Here is a 23,210-nt window from a genome sequence, read left to right on the forward strand (position 1 = left end):
AGAGAGAGAGAGAGAGAGAGAGAGAGAGAGAGAGAGAGAGAGAGAGAGAGAGAGAGAGAGAGAGAGAGAGAGAGAGAGAGAGAGAGAGAGAGAGAGAGAGAGAGAGAGAGAGAGAGAGAGAGAGAGAGAGAGAGAGAGAGAGAGAGAGAGAGAGAGAGAGAGAGAGAGAGAGAGAGAGAGAGAGAGAGAGAGAGAGAGAGAGAGAGAGAGAGAGAGAGAGAGAGAGAGAGAGAGAGAGAGAGAGAGAGAGAGAGAGAGAGAGAGAGAGAGAGAGAGAGAGAGAGAGAGAGAGAGAGAGAGAGAGAGAGAGAGAGAGAGAGAGAGAGAGAGAGAGAGAGAGAGAGAGAGAGAGAGAGAGAGAGAGAGAGAGAGAGAGAGAGAGAGAGAGAGAGAGAGAGAGAGAGAGAGAGAGAGAGAGAGAGAGAGAGAGAGAGAGAGAGAGAGAGAGAGAGAGAGAGAGAGAGAGAGAGAGAGAGAGAGAGAGAGAGAGAGAGAGAGAGAGAGAGAGAGAGAGAGAGAGAGAGAGAGAGAGAGAGAGAGAGAGAGAGAGAGAGAGAGAGAGAGAGAGAGAGAGAGAGAGAGAGAGAGAGAGAGAGAGAGAGAGAGAGAGAGAGAGAGAGAGAGAGAGAGAGAGAGAGAGAGAGAGAGAGTGAGTATGCTGCCTGGCTCCGCTACAAGAGGAACCCGACTCGGCGCAACAAGGACCTGCACAGGGCTGCATGCAGGAGGATGGTGGTAACCAGCAAGTGGGCCTTAAAAAAGTGGGAGGAAAGCCTGCGCCGGAAACTGTGTGGCACTGGCGTAGGAAACAAAACTTGGTGGTCTCTTGTTAAGGACAAACAAGGAACTGGCCACCAAGAATCCATCCCTCCCCTCAGCAAGCAGGACGGTACTGTCGCCACCAGCAGTAAGGAGAGGGCACAGTTGCTGGCTTCCTTGTTTGCTGGAAAAATGAAGGTCGGGAATCCACAGCAGCCACCGCCTCAGCTGGTCCAGCAATGTGAGAAGACTGTCACCATGGTGGAGGTGACGCATCAGCAGGTGAAGCGATTATTGCGGGGGCTGGACACACAGAAAGCCACCGGCCCTGATGACATCAGCCCGCACCTGCTGAAGCGATGCTCCCAGGAACTGGCTGCCCCTCTCACCCAAGTTCACAACTTGTGTACGGGAAAACGTCTGGCCTTCAGTGTGGAAGGAGGCTCGAGTAGTTCCTGCACACAAAAAGCTCCAGGACGGACCCAAAAAACTACAGACCCATATCCCTGTTGTCAGTGGTGGGTAAAGTGTTTGAGAGGGTCGTGGCAGAGGTGGTGTGTAGCCATCTCAAGGACAATGCCCTCCTCTCAGACCAACAGTTTGGGTTCAGACCTGGAAGGTCAACCTCCGACCTAATGATGCTTCTCACCAGGCATTGGCAGGACGCCCTCGACGACGGCAAGGACACTATAGTGGTTGCTTTGGACATAGCAGGAGCTTTTGATAAAGTATGGCACAACGGATTACTAGAAAAGCTTCGTGCTAAAGGCATCCAGGGTGGCTTGCTACGACTCTGGGAAATTACCTGCAGGACAGAAGCCTCAAGGTGGTTGTCAACGGGCAAACATCTGAGTCCCTGCCTGTGGAGGCATCAGTGCCACAGGGTTCAATTCTTGGCCCACTCCTGTGGAATATCTACGTGGATGATCTTCTCCAGCTACTGCCAGGAGTCATGGCCTATGCTGATGACTGCACCCTCTCCTATACCTATCCACGCCAGGACAGTGGGCGGGCTGCTGAGGCCATCAATCAGCAGCTACGAGTGATAAAGGAGTGGGGTGCTCGCTGGCAAGTGACATTCGCGCCGGAGAAGACACAAGCAATGGTTGTCTCTCGGTCCCCAGCCGCCACGGCAGCAATGGCAGGAAAGTTGTCTTTGGCGTTGCTGCTCTCCCACTCCAAGATGACGTCAAGATACTTGGAGTGGAGGTGGATCGAGGGCTGAGGTTTGACAGGCATGTCAAAACCATTGCCAAGAAAGCCTCTCACAGGATCTCCGCTCTCAGAAGGATCGCCAGTTTCCTCGACAGGAAGGGGAGACTGCTGCTGTACAAGGCACAGGTGCGGCCCCACCTTGAATACGCAGCTCTCTCCTGGATGTCCTGTGCCGCCACACACAGAAGGAGACTGGACAGCATCCAACGCCGCGCCATACGGCTAGTAGATGCTGCACTACCACCTCACCCAGAGCCTGAGCGTCCCCTTGATTCACTGGAACACCGCAGAGACGTGGCGGCGATCGTAGTGTTCCATAAGGCACAGGTGCAAAGAGTGCCACATCTGGCAGGGCTGCGTCATCCTCTAAGAGTCACCGCACGGAGCACGAGAACGGTGCTCAATGGTGGTGACGCCGTAGAGGTGCCGCGATCCCACGGGTGTCAGCATCAACGCACCTTCGCAGGACGCGTCTCCAGGATGTGGAACTTGTTCACGGCCGCGGTGCCTCACGTCCAGGAGATGAACACTCACAGTGTCAAACTGATGGCACATAAGTGGAGACAGACACTGCCAACTCCTCTGACACTCTTTGTGACGTGACACTCAGTGTAGTGCAGTGCGTGAATAGTGCTAGTGAAGTGAAACGAATAGTGCTCCATTTACATGCTGACCATCTTGTATATTATCTATTTTTAAGTCTTGTAAATATTGTAGAGAAATAGATTGTAGTACCCTTAGAATAGGTAGCACACGACAGTGCGCCTTTGGGTACATGTTCCTTTGTATTAAGTTTTGTTTAAATAAAAAAAAAAAAAAAAGAGAGAGAGAGAGAGAGAGAGAGAGAGAGAGAGAGAGAGAGAGAGAGAGAGAGAGAGAGAGAGAGAGAGAGAGAGAGAGAGAGAGAGAGAGAGAGAGAGAGAGAGAGAGAGAGAGAGAGAGAGAGAGAGAGAGAGAGAGAGAGAGAGAGAGAGAGAGAGAGAGAGAGAGAGAGAGAGAGAGAGAGAGAGAGAGAGAGAGAGAGAGAGAGAGAGGAGAGAGAGAGAGAGAGAGAGAGAGAGAGAGAGAGAGAGGAGAGAGAGAGAGAGAGAGAGAGAGAGAGAGAGAGAGAGAGAGAGAGAGAGAGAGAGAGAGAGAGAGAGAGAGAGAGAGAGAGAGAGAGAGAGAGAGAGAGAGAGAGAGAGAGAGAGAGAGAGAGAGAGAGAGAGAGAGAGAGAGAGAGAGAGAGAGAGAGAGAGAGAGAGAGAGAGAGAGAGAGAGAGAGAGAGAGAGAGAGAGAGGTGATCAGTCAAGTTGTAACGTGTGGTAGTTAATCGATAAAATATGAACGCTTGTAATTATCATCCTGAGTCAACGTGTGATGATTTATCGTTACTTTGTCTCTATATTCTCCTCTAATATGACGACATAACTCTGGCCAGCACGGAGCGTCGCCTGAAATGCCAATGGTTTACGCTCCGCTGAATGCTCTTTACCTCCACTGATCATACGCATTACAACCTCCGCCGGCCCACTTTTTATTTTAGTAGAATTGATCACTCGCACGCAAATTTTTACATGCACATAAGAGAGATGGATGATGGAACGCCCCTGCAGCGCCGCCCACGGGGGAACACCCAGCGCTGTGGCCGTCGGCGTCTCCCCGTCAGTAGCGCAACTTGTAATTAACCAAATTTTGAGATCATATTTTCCGCCTCTGAAAATTATGACAGACGAGGAGCATTCACCTAAAGCAGGGTGTGCTTGCCGCCCCCTTCCCCCCTTCCCTCATTGTTCCCTACCTAACGTCCTACTCCGGGATCCTACACGCCCTGGGCCACGCGTGCAGGAAAGGTGAGGGTGTTGCCGCGGTAGGTGTGAGGAAGGAGGATCGGGGCGTGTGGCGGGGCGGGGCGGACACTGTTTTTCGCGGGGCAGATGGATCACTTCGTTAAAGGCAGTTGCTGGTGCCCGCCCCGCCCCGTTCCGGCCCTGGCCCTCCCTCGCTCCCCCCTCCCCACCCCTCCACGAAATCCGGCCCCGACTCGGCACAACTCGTCTTAACTTCTGTTTTTCATGTAGGTGGTGTCTGGGTACCGGTGTGTGTGTGTGTGTGTGTGTGTGTGTGTGTGTGTGTGTGTGTGTGTGTGTGTGTGTGTGTGTGTGTGTATTTGTGCGTGTGTGTCACTACTTCTTTACCATATCCTTATCCTCTTCTTCCTCTTCCTTCAGCTCCTCTTACCATGACGACAACAACAACAACAACAACAACAACAACAACAACAACAACAACAACAACAACAGCAACAACTACTACTAATACCACTACCACTACTAACACTATAGTACCAAAAACTCTTCTTCTTCCTCCTCCTCCTGCTCCTCTTTCTCCTCTTCCTGCTACTACTACTCTCCTCCACCACACTACCACCACCACCACCACCACCACCACCACCAGTTCCCTATGCATCACGGGGATGAAGACGGATAGGTGGTGTGTCACGCTGGGAGCACCGTCAGGGGACACCTAACCAGAGACTCCCTGATGAATGACACTCACTCTCTGAAATAAGGTGAGCGTTGGGGCGTCAGGTGTCCAGCGTTACCCTACCAAGCCTTGATTTATCCGTCATTTCTCACCCGTTTTTTTTTTTATACCCCTTTAAGACGATACGTGTAAAAGAAAACGAGGGTGTTCTTAATGTGAGGTTATTAATATTGGGCTTCTTCCGTATTGTCTGAGCGGAACTTGTATATTTGTGTTTATGTATGTTATAAATGTATTTTCCTATAATTTATCTCCAAAATTAAGTGGAAGAGAGGTAAAAGAAACAAGTAAAGTATAAGGAGAGAAGGAGAATGGGGGATAGAAAGAGGAATTAAAGAAGAGAAATCGAGAAGGAGTGAAGAGGAACAAGAGTAAGAAACACCATTAAAGAGAAAGAAGAGGGAATGGAGAAGAATAGAGAAGAGAGATAAAGGTATATAATCGAAAAACGGAAAGAAAAAGGGAGGAAGAAACCAAGAAGGAAACAGAAAAAGAGAAGAATAAAATAAAGAAAGGGAATGGAAAGTGAAAACTAAATAAAAAGAGATAGAAAAAGAAGAAAGGAAATAAAGTGACAAAAAATCAATTCGCTTATCTAACAACTTAATCCAATATTTTTCTTCTTATGCATTAGATTCAAGTTAATGAAGAAGAGAATAGGTAATAACGAATCTTCTCTTTTCATCTCCACTGTGCAATCTCGAGACATCACCTTTTACAAATACGGCAGGAAAAAATAAAACAAAAGCATTAAGATCGAAACCAACTCCTATAAGATTCAATTAACGTGGTACTTAAGGTTTAATTACCCACAATGACTTAAGTGGACAGGAATAAAGAAGATAAAGGAAGATCTGATAAGGTGAAGATAACGAAGATGAAGAAAAGGAACAAGAAAAAAGAGTAAGAAAAAAGACAAAAAGATAAAAAGGACAAAAAAATTAACTTGTCTATCATTACGTTTTCTTTTGTCATTTCTTTACGTTCGTCAAAATCTGAGAGTCTGAATAAAGTCATGATGTGTGTGTGTGTGTGTGTGTGTGTGTGTGTGTGTGTGTGTGTGTGTGTGTGTGTGTGTGTGTGTGTGTGTGTGTGTGTGTGTGTGTGTGTGTGTGTGTGTGTGTGTGTGTGTGTGTGTGTGTGTGTGTGTGTGTGTGTGTGTGTGTCAATCCTCCGCCATTCCTCAGACACTACCCACCTGTACCTGTTATTATGATCAATTTATCGCTCCGCCGGTCACTCTAGCAGCCGCCGCCCGAGAGATGAGTTAATAAAATGTTTGGTGATGCTGTGTGTGTGTGTGTGTGTGTGTGTGTGTGTGTGTGTGTGTGTGTGTGTGTGTGTGTGTGTGTGTGTGTGTGTGTGTGTGTGTGTGTGTGTGTGTGTAAATGTGTGCCTCTCCTCGTGTCCGCCAACGCTCGCCATTCCCTTCTTTTTCTCTCTCTCTCTCTCTCTCTCTCTCTCTCTCTCTCTCTCTCTCTCTCTCTCTCGCCTCCTCCTCTTCTATTTTCTATATCCAGTTATTCTTACTTTATCTTATTTTTTCTTCTTTTTTGGGTTTGTTTTGATTCCTCCCTTCTACCACTTATTCTCTTTTTTTTTCTATGAATTAACTTTATTCTGTTTCTTATATTCACCTATTATTTATGTGATCTTTTAGTGCTTTTTATTTCTACTGCTCCCGTTCTTGTCCTTATTTTTTCTATGTCCAATTTTTATCATTTTCTATTTTTTCTTGTTTCTTCTATTGGTTTCTCGCAATGTTACTGTTATTTTTTTTTAACTATTATTAACTAAAAAATCATGTGTGGCGTGAATAGTCTCGCGATGCCGCTATTTTTCTCACTCACAAATTTAAGTAACGTAACAAAACTCCTCTTATTCGTCCCTTTTTTATGCAAGAGGGGCAACAGGCCAAGGGCAACAAAAATGGAGAAAAAAAAAAGGTCCAATAGGTTGCCAGTTCCCTTAAAGGTCAAATGAGTTATCCAAAATTCAGGGACAAAAATCTTGAAACCTGACTTCCTATTCCTGGCGAGCCTCGTGCTGCCACCAACCACAGGAACGCAACGCCAGAGTAATAACTATGCGATTTCTTTTCTCTCATAAACGTGCACGGGATATATCAAGAAGAACTACATTAATAGCCACCCTCTCACTGGCTCCTTTCACCAATGTGTTCAGAGTAGCGGAAAAAAGGATATAATATGTAGAGTTTAAAAGATACTCTGTGGATTTAGATAACAGAGGAGGTAGGAAAGTTGAGGGGAATAAAATAAAAGAAGACAAGAAAAATATTTAACGATAGTGAAAGAGGGAAAACAAACACGAGTATGTAATAAGGAAAGCTTAAAGAATACTCAGGGAAATTAAAACATCAGGGGAGGCAGGAACGTTGGAGGAAATGAAAAAAAAAGAAGACACAAGAAAAATGCGAAGACATAATATATAAAACATAATAAATACTTGGGAAATTAAAACATTATAAGGAGCAGGAAAGCTGACGAAAAAATAACAAATAAGAGAAAAAAAATTTGTTCGAAGATAATGAAAGAAAAAGCTAAGGAAGTAATGCACAAAATGTAAGGAGTACAAAATTGGAAGGAAAGAAATTGAAAAAAAAAAAAAAAAAAACCGAGGAAAAACGAGAAAAAATAAGTAGTAGTAGTAGTAGCAGTAGTAGTAGTAGTAGTAGTAGTAGTAGTAGTAGTAGTAGTAGTAGTAGTAGTAGTAGTAGTAGTAGTAGTAGTAGTAGTAGAAGAAGAAGAAGAATAAGAAGAAGAAGAAGAAGAAAAGAAAGTAGAGGAAGAATATGGAGAAGAAGAAAAGAGAAGAAAAACATGCGTTGAAACAAACCCCGCACCGCTGAGCTAGGCGGAGTGTCGGGGCGGGGAGGCAACAGAAAACGCAAGGTGACGTGCCATAAAAGCCTGCGAGGGAGAACTCAAAGAGACTGGAGGGGGCGACTCGTCAGTGGGCGGCGACATTAGTCAGGGAATCGTGGCCATAAAGCGTTCAGGGGCCGTGGTTACAACAGCTTCATCGCGAGCCTCAGCCAGATTAATGGGCAGGCTTGGGGAAATGCAGGGTGTCGGTGCGGCCAGCGGGTCGTTGGCGCTAACGTGTCTCCCTGCAGCAGCTCGTGGCCAGCTCGTAACTCGCACTTGGCGTTCTTCTCTCGCCTCTAAAATTGAAGGAAACGGCAAGACAAAGCCTCTGACGCCCTGGAGAGAAATAGGAAGAGTGTGCCTTTCTCAAAATGGACGCCTGTGTGATGGAGAGTCCGTCTGCTTTTTCTTTCCCAGGGATGGTCTGTGATTTTGGTATGGACGGGCGGTGCGTCACGCCAAGCCGCCATGCGTCACGCGGAGAGGCGTATTGCCTTACCGCGCGTCACATGGGGCTGAACTCTTCACGCTGGAGGGGGAATGCGAGTGTTCCGAGTCACAAAAGGGTTGGATTTCAAAGCATCGAGGAGGAATTGGCCGCGTCAAAGTAAATGAAGGTTCAGCGAAAGAAATGATCTATGACATCAGGTGTGTTGCTGCTAATTGTAGGTTTAAGTGCATTAGATTCAGGTGCGTCTGTCCACCTCATCACTCCAGGCTCGTCAGGACCACACGATGACCACACAGATCAATTGGTGGTCTGAAGTGTGGTCTTCATAACAACATTCCCTGGACAGGTCTTCTTTACGGTCTTTTAGTTTCCTTTCTATCAGTGGCCACAGTTCTTGCATTGGTCTTTTGCTATCCAATCATTGTTCCTTAGTGCCATGGAGGGACTGAGGTGAGGGAAACTGATACTGATATTTTTACTGGCCATTAAAATCTTGCATTATTTATACGGAAAATAAATAATAGTAAGGTGAGATCTTAGCAGCTGAAACTTTAAAAGGACCTGAAACAAGGGACTATCCAAGCAAGAAAGGTAAGGTAAGTGTGTGTCTCGTCCCGCCTCCATCTGTCTCCTCCAGCCGCTCACTCTCCACTTCCCCGCCAGAGTCAGCAGGAAAACAACAATTTCACCCCTTTATCTGAAATGAAATCTGAGCGGCGCGGCAGGAATATATGGCGGTGATTGTTTCTACCTATGACTCCCCTTGGGGTGACCACAGGGGGTCCGGCCACCTCCTGGAAACCCTGACGAAGGAGCTCTGATGCTGTCCGTGGGCCTGGAGGGAACACCGGGGAAATGTTGACTTATCTGAGGGAAAGTGTTGTTAATGGTGCAGTGATTTGGTGAAGGTAGACGTGAGGAGAGGAGGGATGAGGTATTGAAGTGACAAGTGACTGGAGGAAGAGGAGAAGGAAAGAGGAGGAGGAAGAGGAGATGGCAACTGAGGAGTATATGTTATCACAAGGATCTTTAACCTTAAAAAGTTACTGAGGTTCGTGTATCGTGTGTGGTCACGCGTAAAACACACACACACACACACACACACACACACACACACACACACACACACACACACACACACACACACACACACACACACACACACACACACACACACACACACACACACACACACACACACACACACACACACACACACACACACACAGCGGAGGTAAGGTGTTATAAATAAGAGAGCAGAAGAAGGTAGGTTTACCAAGGATCCGCGCCGCCGCCCGCCACCCATCACGCGGTAAGTGAACTTCAAACAGGGCTAACAATTAATCTGAAATCCGCCGCTGCTGGAGAGGCGGTGATAATGGAGATAATCGACGGCGATGGAGCGATAGCCACATAGGGCCGCCCCTCCTGCCAGGCCACGGGGGGCATCACACAATCACAGATGATTTGTTACTCTGTCAGGACCTTTCTACCTCCTGCCTCCTGTCCTCTGACCCTCCACACACCCCTCTCTCCGATCCATCCCTCCCTGACTCTTCTTCTGTCCTCAGTCCTCTCTCCTCCTAAACACATACACACAGACAGTCCTCTCTCTCTCTCTCTCTCTCTCTCTCTTCTGGCTACTCCTCACCTCTGCAAACCTGTTACTTGCATTGTTATCACTGTTGCCGACACGCTGACTACTTCAAATAAGACAGAGATTCCTCCTTACATCAAACACAAGGAACAAATATCGCACGTTCCAACACAAACAATAAAAACAACAGCAACTACACGGATCTCTTTCCCTCCTATAAATACTAGCACAACATTAAGTCATTCCTTTCATAACTCCTTTCATAGTCTCCTTGAACACCACTTCCTCCCTAGCGGCTTGTCCTGGCAAAACGCCGCTCCACGAACCATTAAGCACCAGACGGCAATCACAAGACCTTACTGACAGAGCGAGGCCTTAACAAGACATCCAGCCACGCACCTTTGCACCACCGCTCCGTGACTGCTAAATAAAGACTCGTAACTAGGAAATGACAAGGAGGAGGAAATTTGAGGCAATACTTCCTTTGGTCCCTAAAGATCAAGACATGTGTACAGTTTCTAGAATTGTGATTTTTTTTTCTCTTTATTTTTCTTTCCCCTGCAGGTAATTCGGTGTTAAGTCCTCACGCACCTTGCCGCGGGGACTCTAATGAAGCAGAATTTGAGGTGATGCATGGCACGTCTACAAAGACAAAGGCGGTAAGTGGGCAGGTGTTTGAGGTGTTGTGTGATTTGCGGCAAGGTCAGCAGATCTACCACACCCGTATTCAGAAACGCCTTCCCCTCTCACTACAACAATTTTGCATGGCCACAGAGACAACTAGCAAGGTTTTCAAGATATTTTCTCCTTTTTATAAACTAGAAATCTTATCAATCTATCATCAGAACAATAATAATACTCTTAAAAACACGAGTATCTTCAACTGGAGCCTTTGGAAAGCAGTGATGGTGAGAGAGCAAAGCGTTTCAGAATACAGGTCCTAAAGTATTAGCGATAGGGACTTCAGGTAACCTCCCTTCCTTATACACTCGCCGTTATTCTCTCCTCAGTTAGGTTAGTTTTTTTTATTTTTATTTATACCATGTGGGCTTTTCACGGGAATTTATGGGCTAAAGGGGGTAGTTTTTTGGGGTACCTCCTATCTCAAAGCCCACCCGCTAGGAAACCGTTGTCCCGAGTGAGGAAGCCCAACCTACACTCAGACCGTGTACAGGATTCGAACCCATGCGCTTGGAGACCCCTCGGACCCCAAAGCACGCATGGTTCCACTGTACCACGGCAGGTTAAGGAAGGTTAGCTTATTTATCCTGTAATTTTTGACTACTACTTTCGATTCTGTTTGGGGATAAGCACCTCAGTGAGCCATTTTTGCATTACAGTTTTGTTACCTTTGATCGGCGTCCCTCTTACGTAGAAAAGTTAGGTTCCTGTAGGTTAGGTTAGTTATGTTAAGATATTGGGAGGAGCAAAGTGAAATCGAAAAAAAACATGCAAAACAGAACAAGTAGCCAACAGATCTACACGTGGCAAGGCTGAGCAACACATGGCTAGCCAGTGACGGGTGGACGTACTGTAGAGTCAAAGGCTGGTCGTTGTGTGAGTTTGCTGCACCGCCCTCCTACACTTCCTGCATCGCGGCGGTAAGGAGGCAACCCGCGCTCCGCCAAGCAATGAGGGTTCCGGCGGCTGTCAGCGTGATTATAAGCTTAGCGAGTCATTACAGAGGATACCCGCTTGAAATAACTTGGAAATTCCCACCTTCTTACATTCTATACTTCATAATTTTCCCTTCTATCCTCTCTACCTCGTTCCTTCAGTCCTTCCCTCTTTATTTATCTCTCCTTCCTTTTCTCTCTTTATCGTCACTCTTCCTCTTCTTTCTCTTTTCCCTGCTTTCATTTTTTCTTCCTTTTTATTTGTTTGCTTTCCCTACTCACTCATCTCTTCTTTCTCTCTCTCTCTCTTTCATATATCATCACTTTTCCTTCATTCTCTCTTTCTCTCTCCTCTCTTTACTTCTTTCTATCCCTTCTTTTCTTTTCCTTCATATCCTTTCCTCATCCTCATTTCCTATCTTTCTTATCTACCTCATTCCTTCTGTTTCTTTCACCTCCTTTTTATCTTTTACCTCTCTCTTCCTTCTTTCACCATTCTTCCTTCTCTTTCTACTTCCTTTGTCTCTATTCCTTCGTTTCATTTCCCACGTTCAACTCTCCCTCTCTTCCTTCCTGTAACAGTGAGTCATCGGTAAGAAGGAAAACACATGCGCTAAACAGGCACTAACATATCCACTCACACATCCACACTCACCTACTTACAATCACCTGCCTCCTCACTACACACACACACACTCACCGCCCCGCACACACAATAGAACACTGATAAATAAAAGTGCAATGTAAGGAAACGTCACTTATCACGTTGCACACTATCAAGGAAAAACTCAAGTCAAAATTTCCCCTTTTATCTAATCAGCACTCGGAAGCAAGAGAGAGCAAAGCCGCCGACATGAATTAGGCCGGTAATCGTTGTTATTAACCTAAGAAAATGGAGTTTCTGATGTGGTGGTGACGGCGGGAGTGACGGGCAGCGCGGCAGTTTCTTAAAGGGTGAGAACATTTTCAGGACATGATGTAAAACTGTAATTTCCTTGATGTCTCTCCCTTATTATGTGCTTACGTTGAGCCTTGAGGAATTGAGGAACCATTTTCTAGTCTTATTCCTTCCTTTGAACGCTGAGAGGAGAGCCTGAGGTCACAAATACACTCAGACAGACGGATATATTCACAGGCACACCACCGGCACACCATCAGGATGTATGCATGAGAAAGGAACGCCACACAATAAGAGGGTCTCCTTCTCCTCCACATTCACAATTCGTCAGTAGCAAAGTTTCCACAGCCCCGCCATGACCTACACCAGCACCACCACCACTGCATGACACTTCTGGTCATTCCCCCCCACCCCATCACCTCTCAAGGCACTCACGCGAACCAAACACGTCAGACAATGCTCATATATAATTCGTAAGACTGAAAGCATTACATCTATTTCTCTGCTTTTAGTTTTCGTGTGACTGCCACTTCGGAATAATGACGAAGGTAGATTCGCGTATTTTCTTCACATTTTTTACTTATTTTCGTATGATTTTTTTATGGGGTTTCTTTGATTTATTTTTCCATGTTTTTGTGTAATTTTGGATATAAATTTTCTAAGTCTTTGTCTGTTCTTTTTTGCAAACACGCACGCACACACACACACACACACACACACACACACACACACACACACACACACACACACACACACACACACACACACACACACACACACACGAAGGAAAAAAAACATAAAGGAAAAATATAAACGATATAAAAAGAAGAAATTAAATAACTCGCTTTCTCTGCACATTCATACCTGTACATCCTCACTTGTACTGCACTGGACAAAGAGCCACCTGTGTAATTAGCAGGTGTAAGGGCAGGTGTAGTTCGAGTAATTACGTGGGTGTTGTAATTGCTAAAATGCCTCTAGGTGATAATCTGACCCAATTTGTGGTGGGAAATCATAGTCATTAGAAGGTGTGAAGAAATTGGCTTAGTGGTACAACGTGAGGGAAAAACACACACGTTCTAAAGGTTAACCACTTCAGTACTAGGATGTGCCTTCTTATTAATTCAGCTTATCATTTGGTGACTTTCTACAGCTTCAGTAACCTATGTGGGGATTAGAATAGTAAAGACTCTGGTCATCAATCTTCAGAGCTCCACAGACTCTTCGTATTGTACATAGAATCGTCTAATCATACCCAAAATATCATGGTAAAAATGCGTCCCAGTACTGAAGGTGTTGAATAAGTGAGAGGAACGTGAAATGATAAGATCGAAATGATAAAATTGTCTAATCATACCCAAGATATCATGGTAAAAATACGTCCCAGTACTGAGTGAGAGGAACGTGATATGATAAGATGAATTTCTGGTATCTGTTGTTTTCCTGTTTGTCAATTTTATCTTTGTATTAGTTTATCATCTAACTATTATTACCTTTCTAAGATTAACTAGATGACGGAACAGTAAGCGTGAAATGTCTGTATTATATGTATTTTATCCTTTTATCTATTTTGTTTTGATCATTCTATCATTTATATTTTCATTATGTTTTGAAAGTGAGCTAAACTGCGAAAAAAAAAAAAAATGAAATCTGATCATTCACACACACACACACACACACACACACACACACACACACACACACACACACACACACACACACACACACACACTACATAATCCCAGTCATCATCCAATATTTCATTTTTTTCCTTAGTAGAGTCAAAGAAAACAAGGAAACAGGACAACAGTGGATTAATTTTCCTTTTCCATTCACATCTGCCTCCCTCCAGTCCTTGCCGCCGCGTTGGAGTGAAGGGAAAGATACTTATGGCTTCCTGTGCTTAATAGAATACATATGAACATCAATTTCTGAGCCCACCATTAACCATTAAATCATCCATACTTTTTGTTAGGCCACCGCTCCGCCCCGAGGCTCCTGATCCGCCCGGGTTTAAGAAAAAGAACAAGAAGGAAGTATAATACAAATGAGAGAGAGAGAGAGAGAGAGAGAGAGAGAGAGAGAGAGAGAGAGAGAGAGAGAGAGAGAGAGAGAGAGAGAGAGAGAGAGAGAGAGAGAGAGAGAGAGAGAGAGAGAGAGAGAGAGAGAGAGAGAGAGAGAGAGAGAGAGAGAGAGAGAGAGAGAGAGAGAGAGAGAGAGAGAGAGAGAGAGAGAGAGAGAGAGAGAGAGAGAGAGAGAGAGAGAGAGAGAGAGAGAGAGAGAGAGAGAGAGAGAGAGAGAGAGAGAGAGAGAGAGAGAGAGAATACAGAAGGTGAATTGTAACCTGAAGGCGGAGGTTCACGCTGGATAAAAGTCTGGAGAGAGGGCGTAACAGATAAGTAAATGTGTGTGTGTGTGTGTGTGTGTGTGTGTGTGTGTGTGTGTGTGTGTGTGTGTGTGTGTGTGTGTGTGTTATCGTAGCTCTTCTCGCGTCCCTCCAAAGACACTGCGTGGAGTTTGAAATAACAAAAGTAACAAAAATCATATCATGGCTTTTATTTATAGATTTGTTGTATTTTTTTCATGTATCAATTTTTTCTACAGCTGACGAGTCGATAATGGATCAGAGTCCCTGGGGCGCGGCGCTGACCGTACGGCGATAAGATTTAGGGCCGCCGTGGTACAGTGGAACCATGCGTGCTTTGGGATCCTAGAGGTCTCCAAGCGCACGGGTTCGAATCCTGTCCACGGTCTGAGTGTAGGTTGGGCTTCCTCACTCGGGGCAACGGTTTCCTAGCGGGTGGGCTTTAAGATAGGAGGTACCCTAAAAAGTATCCCCTTTAGCCCAGAAATTCCCGTGAAAAGCCCACATGGTTAAAAAAAAAGAGAGGAAAGTAAAAAGAGAAGAAAAAGTATAACGTATCGATGACACTTACGGGTTTTACTTGTTAAGAAAATACCTGGAAGTTATCAGAGGCGTGAGTACAAGTTCCTTTAGGATATTTTGATCACCAAGGATAAAGGGAAGGAGACAAAGGGAGGAGTGAGGGACATTTATCCTTCACATTGAGGCCTTTTCACTGCAAGACCTTTTTCTTCATCGACACCTAAACATTTTCACTTATTTTTGCTTGTATAATTTTTGCTGTTTGGAGAGAAGAAAACTAAACAAATCTCTCTCTCTCTCTCTCTCTCTCTCTCTCTCTCTCTCTCTCTCTCTCTCTCTCTCTCTCTCTCTCTCTCTCTCACACACCAACTGACAGCAATTTCTAAGTTAACTCCACCCTCTCTTTCCTCCTCCCTTCCTGCCTCTTCCTGCCTCGTCTCGCCAGCACCATCTAGTCGTCCACACGTCACGGCGCGGCGGGCTCCTGTCCTCGGCGTCTCGTAAAGTATCGGAGGTCGGGGGGTAGTCGGTCGTAAATCTTAGAGTTGGTCGTGTTAGCTCCGTCCTTCCGCAGCCTCCCGCCGTCACCAGCCTTCACTTATCACTGCAGTTCTACTTCCCGCTCCTCACAACAGACAGTCAATCACTCAGCTGGTTAGTTAGTAAGTCAGTTCGTCAGTTAGTCAGTCAGCCAGTCAGCTATTTAGTTAGGTAGCTGGTTTGTTAGTCAGCAAGTTTGTCGGGCTGCTAGTTAGTCAAGCAATTAGTTATATTCTCTCTCTCTCTCTCTCTCTCTCTCTCTCTCTCTCTCTCTCTCTCTCTCTCTCTCTCTCTCTCTCTCTCTCTCTCCCCACACCAGAACAAGCCAAAACAACACCTGATTTCACCTGAAGTCACCTGTGTCACGCTCTTAATAGAAACAAACCACAGGGACACTGCAACACCAACGCGACAACAGCAGGACAGGTAGGACAGACAGACAGCCAGGTAAGTAAGCAGGACAGGTAACAAATAGATAACAGGTACTCGAGGCAGGGCGGAACGAATGACCGTGAAATTTCATTATATCGAATCACACATTTAAAAAACAAAGACCAACACGGGGAGGGGAGAGACTGTGGGGATGTAAGTGGGGGGGTGAGTGAGTGAGTGGGTTTGCGTGGGTCTTCGTGGGCAGTGAGAGGCAGAAAGGTGTGTTATTACCTGTGCCTCTTGACTTGAAATGAGACAAAGAGGTGACTCGGTTTTGTTGCGGTGGAACTGATTATAGGAGAAGGTTGAAGATGGTAGAAGAGTCAAGAGAAGATGAGGATAGAAGATGAGATGAAGAGAAAGGAGGCAAGAGGAATGGATAAACAAGGCGAGAGGAGATGAGATGAGATGAAAGAAGATTTAAGAAGAGGGAATAGAAAAGATGACCCAAAATTTTGATAATAGAAATGACTGAACGATGAAAAAGAAAAAAAAGAAAACAGCACACTCACATTGCATACAGGGTAACGAAAATCTCATAAAAATACAGATTAATAAAAAAAAAAACCTTGAAACCAAACACAACACAAACAAAAATCCTCCTAGAACCCTTTCCACCGTCTCAAGATTCCTACAGGATGAAAAAAAAAAAAAAAAGAAACTCATCAAACGCACATTATCCAACCCAATCACGTACACGAACTAGCAAAAACCACACACACACACACACACACACACACACACACACACACACACACACACACACACAAAGCCACCCAACCAGACACTTACATCACTCCCTATTCATCAGCCTCCAAGTTCTATCTCCCGTCCTCTTAATCTCCCTTTCCCGGTAACCCAGGTGTCAATACAGGAGCCAGCGACGCACCACAACCTAACAGAAGCCCTGGTGTAGCCCATTTCCCTTCAGTTGGCCCTATCACCACACCAGTAATAGCAGGGTAGCTTGGATGGGGCTGGATGTTGCTGGATGGCGCTGGCTGGGGCTGGCTGGGGCTACTCTTCCTCCCTCTACCGCCTCTCCCTTGCCCTCCCTCTCTCTAATGATTGCACGGATAATTGCATACTGACTCGGTAATTGCAATACGGGAGGAATGCATCAAGAGGGAAGGCGTCGGTAATCACAGGTTGTCTTGATGCCTTGGATATGCGAGAACAGACCCAATACTGACCCACGCCAGGGAAATCTCAGTAGCACAGGAATACAATGGAATACAAAGGAAGTCCAAACAACAACAGGTCCAAAGGTACGTACAAGGATTTTGAACTATTAATGAGAGATAAGATCATACGAAAGAAGGAGCAAGAGGAGGAGGAGGAGGAGGATGAGAAGGAACAGGAGAAAAATCAGATTAATACGACTATGTGAAGGGAAGAAAATTAGAAACAGGAGGATTAGAAAAAAAGATGGAGAAGTAAAAGATGAGAAGTACGTTACAATGATAAACTCGAATGATAAGACTTAAAAATGAATCGTTGAAATATCACACAAGAAAGTTAGTAGCAAGAGTAGGAGAGAAAAAGAAAAGACAAAAAAAAAAATGTAACAAAAACAAGTCCTCACTGGAGAGAGAGAGAGAGAGAGAGAGAGAGAGAGAGAGAGAGAGAGAGAGAGAGAGAGAGAGAGAGAGAGAGAGAGAGAGAGAGAGAGAGAGAGAGAGAGAGAGAGAGAGAGAGAGAGAGAGAGAGAGAGAGAGAGAGAGAGAGAGAGAGAGAGAGAGAGAGAGAGAGAGAGAGAGAGAGAGAGAGAGAGAGAGAGAGAGAGAGAGAGAGAGAGAGAGAGAGAGAGAGAGAGAGAGAGAGAGAGAGAGAGAGAGAGAGAGAGAGAGAGAGAGAGAGAGAGAGAGAGAGAGAGAGAGAGAGAGAGAGAGAGAGAGAGAGAGAGAGAGAGAGAGAGAGAGAGAGAGAGAGAGAGAGAGAGAGAGAGAGAGAGAGAGAGAGAGAGAGAGAGAGAGAGAGAGAGAGAGAGAGAGAGAGAGAGAGAGAGAGAGAGAGAGAGAGAGAGAGAGAGAGAGAGAGAGAGAGAGAGAGAGAGAGAGAGAGAGAGAGAGAGAGAGAGAGAGAGAGAGACACAGAGAGAGAGAGAGAGACACACACACACACACAGAGACAGAGAGAGAGACACACAGAGAAAGAGAGAGACACAGACAGAGAGAGAGAGACACACAGAGAGAGAGAGAGACACACACAGACAGAGAGAGAGACACACAGACAGAGAGAGAGACACACAGACAGAGAGAGAGACACACACAGAGAGAGAGAGAGACACACAGAGAGAGAGAGAGAGACACACAGAGAGAGAGAGAGAGACACACACACAGAGAGAGAGAGAGAGACACACAGAGAGAGAGACACACAGAGACAGAGAGACACACACAGAGACAGAGAGAGAAAAAACGTAAAAAAAAGAAGAAGAAGAAAAAAACTAAAATCCAAACTGCCTCAGCCATACAAACATGGTAGGAAGTCTTAACGTGTCTGCAGAAGGAAGAGAGCCAACAGTGCCACATACTCACTGGTATATTGACAACTCCCACTTAGCAGCTGACCGGGGCGGGAGGAGGTCTATCCAAGGGAGGCGGGAAGAAAGGTCAGCATCCTCATCTGTACCTAAAAAGAAGGAAAAAAAAAAAAAGGGTGAGTAATAGAGAGGTACCCTTATGGATCCTAATTAACAGGTATAAGGGAGAGAAGGATCACAGGTAAGGGAAAAAAATGGTGAAAGGGAGACACGGTACATGACTGAATGAAATGTGTTATGGTGTGTGTGTGTGTGTGTGTGTGTGTGTGTGTGTGTGTGTGTGTGTGTGTGTGTGTGTGTGTGTGTGTGTGTGTGTGTGTGTGTGTGTGTGTGTGTGTGTGTGTGTGTGTGTGTGTGAGGTTATGTTGAGGAATGAGGGTGATAAATGACTGTCCTGAGAGAGAGAGAGAGAGAGAGAGAGAGAGAGAGAGAGAGAGAGAGAGAGAGAGAGAGAGAGAGAGAGAGAGAGAGAGAGAGAGAGAGAGAGAGAGAGAGAGAGAGAGAGAGAGAGAGAGAGAGAGAGAGAGAGAGAGAGAGAGAGAGAGAGAGAGAGAGAGAGAGAGAGAGAGAGAGAGAGAGAGAGAGAGAGAGAGAGAGAGAGAGAGAGAGAGAGAGAGAGAGAGAGAGAGAGAGAGAGAGAGAGAGAGAGAGAGAGAGAGAAAGTCAGAATTACACACACAGAGACAGAGACAGACAGAAACAAACGAAGCTTACAACACGTCACTAAAAATTGCTAAAACCCTGATTAGCATTAATTTGGAGGGCGCGGCGACAGGTGGGACAGGTAACAAATACACCGGGGCAGCCTCGCCTCGACGCGCTCACACAGCCAAGATTGATACAGGTAGTTTTCATGATACATTAGACGGCACGTGGTGAGCGACGCACCGTAATTAGCGTTCTATTTATGCACCAGCCGATGAGGAGGTGTGAGGAGGCGGGGCGAGGCAAGGAGAGGCAGGGAGAGGCAGGGTGTTGAGAGCCTCGCCATCAGCCTTGTCTTCCCGGTGTAAAAAAGCTCATAAGTGTATTAATGATGTCTTAAAGTTAGAAGTACTTGTCTTTAAATAGTGCAACGTATTTAAGAAAGGAGGATTTCATTTATTCACGACTTCGGTAGAATGATTTTGAAAGGTGTGGGGATTTTCAGTAGTATTGTGAATGGCGTGAATGAGGGGCAGGTGGCGGCCCTCCGCGGTGCATCAGGAAGACATAAATCACCGAACTCCAGGGTGGCTGGATTGCGGCCTTTCCTACCTATCCCCCTCTTCCTTTTTCACCAATCTCTCCCTCAGGCTAAGCTGCGGCGGGGTCTGAAATAAGCCCAGGACATCACCAGTATCTCCTCCCACAGTTGCAAGCGCCCCACGCCACCAAATCTCCTTTCTCCTCTCATGGTTGTGACATCAGCGGCCAGTGACATGAAGTCCTCTCCCAAAAAAAGACGACAAAGAGATTAAAGAGTCCGTGATGGATGCCTACAGCGTGATGAAGTGAAGGGCCAGCGCCTCACTTCATGCTGGTAAACAAGGTGTCCGGGCCAGGCTGGGGTTCGCTGTTGTCTGATGTCTGCCACAGACTCACGGCACCTTTGTAAAAGAAAGATATCACTGTGGCGGCAGAGACAGCATATGTATTATTTAACAGTTGCATCGTGCCGATGTCACGAGGCCATGACGAGGCACTGGATGGTACTGTTCCTGCCGCTTCTTCGTCGGTAGACTTGCAAGGGACGATGGTCATTGACACAGAGGTAGGGCGTCACTGCAGGAACGAGGCGGCGCCATGACAGCCACCCCCCGCTGCTTGCTGGTGCCTCGCACACTTTTGCTTCCTGCGTCATGAATTTTGTTTGCTCAGAGGGGTACCTCCTGGGCGAGAGGAGCCTCGCTCTGTGTCGCGGAACTATGGCACGAGTGTGACCTTCGGGGGTCACGTCCCCATGGAGGCGTGGAGTAGGTGTCCCCAGTGGGCGGGAGTCGTCTGTCTGGTGTGGCGCGGCGGCCGGCGGGTTCTCTCCTTACTTTGGCTGGGTCGTATCTCACGGCGGGAGGAACTGTTCACCTATAATTCTGGAAAGTTCTTGTTGATGGCCGCTCGTAAATTCTCCTTGATGATATGTTATTAAGCGGCGCCTTCAGCTCTTCCCTCATGATCCGCGGGCCGCTGCCGGTGCTTTAAGGTCGTGCTTCTCGCCTCCTCTCGCCCTGCCACAACAATATCCATCACACCGGTGCACACAGCTTCCCGCCGCGCCAAGAGTCAGACCCACAGCGCTGCAGGAGCACCGCCGCGGCACGCCATCCGAGCCCCACACACGCGGGTTGGCGGAGCTGATGCACTCCTCGCTGCAGGGACGCCACGAGACGCCTGGGGCCGCGCCGGGTTGCGCTGCGGAATTAGTAATGGCACCACAATATGGGCCGCGGCCGTCCCAGTGGCGGGCGGGAAGGAAGCGGCATAATACACTCCTCCATAATTGAAATAACTCCCCACCAGAGCCTCCTTCCGCGGGTCACTGAAATAAAAAGAGGAAAAAAAAGATGCGATGATAACTTGGCTTCGATTAATAGTTTCCCGATCAGTGGTGATTCAATTTCCCGGTAACAGCGAGGAACACGAAGAACGCTGCCTATATTCATGGAGCCCTGCCCGCCGCCCCTTCATCCTCCTCACGTGGGAAAGACAAACCTTACATGATGTCCCTTCCTCTTAATTTTCACCACCACCATCACCACCACCACGACCACCATCAGTACCACCACCACCATCATCGCTACCTGCCTCATCTACTCGCCCATTGACTCACTCTCACATCCCCTGCACTCTTAGCTCGTTTTTGGTTCAAAGACGCTGGATTAAAACACCGCATGACATAACTTAATCAAATCTATCCCAATCTAATGTAACCTAAACTAACCAAACGTAAGAAAGCATAACTCTAACAAAAATCATTCACATTGTCCATGATACTTTGTGCCTCTGCTAAAAAGAAAAAAAAAATAAATAAAGCTAAATTGAAACATTACCAAGACTGATATCTCTACGAAACACCGCACATATCTGGTTTGCTGAGCTACGCGACGCTGTGTTACATAGTTAGCAGCAGACAACATCTCGTGAGCAGCAAACATGTGGGTGCGTGGGACAGATGCGACTAACAGCTGTGCACCGCTAGTCTAGACACACAACTGCTGGTCTTCGTCACTCACAGAACCGCTTCACTTTGTACGCTTCAGGCTGTCGCTAAAAGATATACATCAGTTGGCGCTTTTTCTTATTCATTTTGTAACCTTTCACTGCGACACAAAACAATTAACTGGACCAGAGGCAATGCGTGAAGTCTTTATCAGCATCTACAAGAAAGCTATGGGAGAAAAGAATATATTTTGCAATTTCCTCCCTGTTCAAAGATTGGATGCAGCTGTACAACCAGTAAAGGTGTCTCAGAGTGATTGGTGATTAGTGTCAGTCAAAGGGTTAAAACGAATCTAGTGGAATAAAATATTTACGGTTGATGTAATGTTTCTCGTGTAGAATGAGAGTAAATATTGATAAGCCGATATAGATCGCCTGACTATTTATTTTTTTCTGTTTGTTTTTATGAGTTTTTATTCATTTTTCCCTACGAGTCATACGGTGGAAGTACAGGAAGGAAGAACATGCAATAACACCAACTTGGCAAGACGTTATAGCAAGAGAAAAAGAAAAAGAAAAAAAGAAAAAAACACGACATAAATTGACAGTAATATACTCGTCCACTGCCACACACTCTCTCCCTTGCGATTCTCGGGATAGATATGAAGTAAGACAGAACTTGCTATAGCACCAACTTGTCAGGACGTTATAGCAAAAAGTACGTTATAAATTGACATTAATATACACTCCTACACATCTCTTCCCTGCGAGTCTTGAGTTCAAAGTATACTAATATCATGTACTGCCAAATAATAGTATGTTAGAGAAATACATACCTTACCAGCTGACAATAAAAACATATAAATTACTTCACTACATAACAGTAAAAGCGTATTATCTTTCTTTCATGAGTCTTGGGTTAAGAATACTGTAAAGGAAGAAAACGTGCAGTCCTAAATAGATATTGATTTTCATTGTCTTTGTTCTGCCTCAGTCTGATACTTTGTGATTTTTTTTTTTTTTTGATGCAGGTGGGGAAACTGGACATGGGGAAAAAAAATGGGTAAAAATAAAGGCCCACCGGGTTGCAAGTTCCTTTAAAGATCATATGAGTTATCCAAAATTCAAGGACAAATGTCTTGAAACCTCCCTCTTAATGTTCTGTCAGTTACCTTGACTTGTAAGGGAGAGTAGATACAGCGATAAACTGAAGGGAAACGCAAAAGACAATGGAATCACAGGGTGGAGAATAGAAAGCATAGAAAGTATAAAACAGAAGATACTAAAAGCGAAGGACAACACAACGCATAATAAAACCAGTTGAAATAGATGGAATATGAAATAGTGCATAAGGAATACATTTTGTTTATGTAGGAAGGGCACCGGCCAAAAACAACAAACATAGTAGAAAAAGAAGCACCAGTCTCCAAACAGAGCAAGAAACGAACGTCATAAATTGGAGGATATAAAGACGTAAAGCGAAAGATAAAGAACAAAAGAGATACACTAAAACGAAACACACAACACAATACGAATGGATGTCAAAGGTTACACAAATCTTGATCTTGAGTGAACTTAGTAAATCAACGATAATGTATAACCGGGTTGTCTTCTCTTACGAGTCTCGGTGGTGAAAGTAAGAAGGAATTCAGTACCACGGTTCTTTGTCAGTCATTTAACCAGGGCAGTGTAATTTACCTCGTCAATCTAAAACAATACC

At 45.7% G+C, this 23,210-nt stretch overlaps 1 long non-coding RNA gene across 1 annotated transcript in view; it reads right to left on the reverse strand.

The window, feature by feature from the left end:
• LOC123510568 overlaps window positions 1–18,445 on the reverse strand; it is a 100,865-nt gene extending 82,420 nt beyond the window's left edge. The window contains exon 1 of the long non-coding RNA XR_006676550.1: window positions 18,348–18,445. This is a non-coding gene — a long non-coding RNA (uncharacterized LOC123510568). The remainder of the gene's footprint in view (window positions 1–18,347) is intronic.
• Window positions 18,446–23,210: the final 4,765 nt, after the last annotated feature.

The sequence above is a fragment of the Portunus trituberculatus genome, chromosome 29, assembly GCF_017591435.1.
Source record: "Portunus trituberculatus isolate SZX2019 chromosome 29, ASM1759143v1, whole genome shotgun sequence".
In the NCBI taxonomy this organism is placed as follows: domain Eukaryota; kingdom Metazoa; phylum Arthropoda; class Malacostraca; order Decapoda; family Portunidae; genus Portunus; species Portunus trituberculatus.